The following is a 3,743-nucleotide window of genomic DNA, read 5'->3' on the forward strand; positions in this document are numbered from 1 at the left end:
CCCAGCGTGATGGTCCTTCACAGTGCAGAGCGTGAATTCAGAGCTTTCCAGCAGCAATTTGCTACCAACAGCCACAAGATGCAAAATGTTCTTGTTTTTCTCTCTCTAGCAATGTCACTGGCTGTGTTTCCAATAAAAAGTCATGGACAAAAATGAGACTCTCTATTTTTTATCTTGATTTCTTCTTGCTGGGTTTATTTTTATGTGGCTACTTCAGTATTAAGAGACTAGAGCTCAACATTTTACACTTATTCAGCTCCTAGATAAACATCACAATTTCTGGACACTGGCTGAATGCATCCTAGCCCAAAAGAAGTAGTAATCCAGAGGAAAACAGCGAGTATCATTTTTACCCAAGGCTCTGTCATTTCCTAGATCTAAGTCCTAATAAAGTTCACACGATTACTTGGAATTGTCTGCATAAACCAAGCACTGTTAACAAACAGGGAGCTGCCAGATTGACAAGCTGATGAGAGCAGGTAGGGCTCAAGGAATGAATCTCCCATTTGCAGACACGTGAAAACAGGGGGTTCCAAACTGCTTCAAGTTACATTTTTAAACAATTACAATGTACCAGTCTCCAATATTCAATTAACCCAAACTTATTTTCAAAGAATATCAGGATTTACTGTGCAACAACTTGGAATCACCCTCTTCCTGTGCATTCAAGTGGGAGCTAGATTCTCTGACTCCTGCTCCATTTTTCCAGCCTGGAGCGCCTACTGGGAAGTATCAGTAAAATGATACTATTCACTGAGAACTGATCACAGTTATGGGGATCATGAAAGGCAGTCAGGGATTGCTAGAAACGCTATCGAAAATGTACTTCTTATACGACAGGCCTGATTCTCCTGTCACACCTGCTTTATACTGATGTAACTCCATTGGCATTCTGATTTATTCTTGCATAACGGAAAGGAGAATCAGACCATATTCCTATCTAGAAAATATATAATTAACTATGCAAGATATTCCTTAATCCCTGTAATTTTCCTTCACAATTCAGAGTGATGCATTCTGCCTTCAATGGTTTGCTGCTTTCTCGTTGCTCTGTATGAATTCTCTCTCATGAGTTCAAAAACTTCAGCAAACTCAAGCGCTACATAACTTCATCCTCACCCATTACAATTTTACATTCAAACAACAAACACCTTTGTCCAAACCATAGGACCAACCATCGATGCTAGGATGGCTCCCCAACATGCCAACTTCTTCATAGGCCTCCCTGAAGAAGAATTTCTGGACAAATTATATACCTGAGATACATTGATGATATTTTCATCCTCTGGACAGATGACTTCAACTCCCTCATAGATTTCCACCAAAACTTCAACAACCACCACTCATCCATTTAACTCTCTCTGGAAAACTCCTACACCAGCATCAACTTCCTGGACACCATAATCAGCTTCAACAAAGGAACCCTATAGACAACGATATTCATGGATCCAGTAACCACCCTAAACACACCAAGAAATCTGTTATCTACAGCCAGGCACTCAGATACTACAGAATATGCTCCAAGGAGAAAGTGTGGGCTATACACCTTAGTGCACTCAAAACTGCCTTCACCAAACAAGGACACTCCACCAGAGAAGTACATCTCATCATGGAACAGGCCACCCAAATACCCCAAGAGAACCTGCTTCAATACAGAAATAAAGCCCCATCTGACCTCAGCCCACTACTTGTCACCTACCACCACACCTACCACACTGAACCCATATGGAGTATTATCAAACAACTACAGCCCATACTCAATGGGGACCCCATCCTGAAAGGAATCTTTCCTGAACCCCCTCTTCTGGCCTTCAAACAACCCCCCAATCTTATCATCAGAAGCAATCTCCCCACAGACCAGGACACACCAATTCAAAGCGGCACCAGACTCTGCCAGAACAGATGCAAAACTTGAAGACATCGCCACTGTTACAATGATCAACACCCCCTACAGCATACCTTGCAAGATCCCTCATCCCCGAGTCCTATACCTCCTTCTCACAACACGGGGTGTGTACCTTTCCCAGTGCACTAAAAGCCCCAATAACAACTATGTAGGTGAAATGAGACAATCACAACACTTTCAAATGAACTCACCCAGGAAAATGATAAAAGACAAATGTCACATGTGGGGGAACACTTTTCACAAAGCGATCTCTGTATCTGCCCTGTTATGCCTCTTCCTCAAAGGAAACCTGCACAACTCTTTCAAAAGATCAGCCCGGGCATAGGCAATGACTCCCCCTCTAGCTCGACCCCGCCTTCACCTCAGGCCCTGCCCCCACTCCACCCCTTCCCCCAAGCCGCAGCCCTGCCTCTTCCCACCCCTGCTCTGACCCCACCTCACCCCACCCCTTCCTCCAAGCCCCCGCCCCTGTCCTGCCTCTTCCCCATCTCCTTCCCCCAGCCTACCCCATCCCCGCCCCTTCCCTTCCCTCCCAGAGCCTCCTACAAGCCCTGTGAAACAGCAGTTCCTGTTCCTGGGGGGAGGGGGAGGAGTTGGTCAACAGGGCCGGGCAGGTGAGAGGAGCTGGGGGGCAGGGGGAGCTTGGTTGCCAGTGGGTGCTTAGCACCTGCTAATTTTTCCCTGTGAGTGCTGGAGCACCCATGGAGCTGGCACTTATATGCCTGGGAGCTTAAATCCATAACTTTCCTTGACACTAAAAATCGTGGTCTTAAAAACCACTGGATTTATGGTTTATTACAACAATCTGTAATCCACTAACTCCTCTTTTTGTTCTATGACTACAGTGGTGTTAATGGGCCACTTCACCTCAAATGGCCCCTTAGAATATATGCTAACTACTTATGCTAGACAATCTGTTCAATCTTGTATTTCTCTGTGACGCTCTTAGGGCTTGTCAACACTTACAACCCTGCACCGGTGCAGCTGTAGCGCTTAGTGAAGACGCTACCTGTGCCAATGGGAGAACTTCTCCTGTCGGTGTAGGTACTCCACCTCCTTGAGAGGCGGTAGCTATGTCTGCAGGAGAAGCCCCTGAGCGACATAGTGCTGTCTACACTGGGGGTTAGGCTGGTCTAACTATGTCGCTCAGGGGTGTGGATTTTCTGCACTCCTTCTTCTTAGCATATGTGCAACATGCCTCAGCTGGCACATCACCAGGATTCATCACCGAATTTGGTCTGCTTCTCCGGCCCAGCTACTGATGGGGAGTGTGACGTGAACGCTGACCGACATACGTCTGCAGTGTAGACCAGGGCTTAGTACCTTTCACTGTAGCTCCAAAGCTTCTCTCTCTCACCAACAGAAGTCGATCCAAGGAAAGAGCTTAGGTGGCCCACCTTGTCTCGCTCTATGTCTACACTAGAGACACCCCTGAGTGCCACTAAGTGGTAGTGTAGACATGGCCTTAATGTACACAAGGCAACTACACAGAGGGAGGCATGTAGGTCGCGTGGCCATGCTAGGAGCTGTGTCTGAGGTCGCGTCCGTTGTTTATGGGGGGGGGTTACAGGTCAGTATTTGTGGAACAGGTGTGTCAGCCTGGGTATGTGACACTGGGCGCCTCCCTGGCCCTGCGGGCCAGATTCTGAGCTCACTCACCGCAGCGCCCACGTCCCAGGATTGGCTGGCAGAGCTGCGGGCCGCGGAGTTACTCTGGGCGCCCGAGAGACGCGGCTGGCCCTGGGCCTGTGCACGCTGGCGGCGGAGGGGCCGGTTCCAGTGGCTGCTGGATTTGCGGCAGAGTTGTAAGAAGCAGCCGCGGGGGGAGGGGGGGAAT

The sequence above is a fragment of the Mauremys mutica genome, chromosome 12 (genome assembly GCF_020497125.1).
Source record: "Mauremys mutica isolate MM-2020 ecotype Southern chromosome 12, ASM2049712v1, whole genome shotgun sequence".
In the NCBI taxonomy this organism is placed as follows: Eukaryota; Metazoa; Chordata; order Testudines; family Geoemydidae; genus Mauremys; species Mauremys mutica.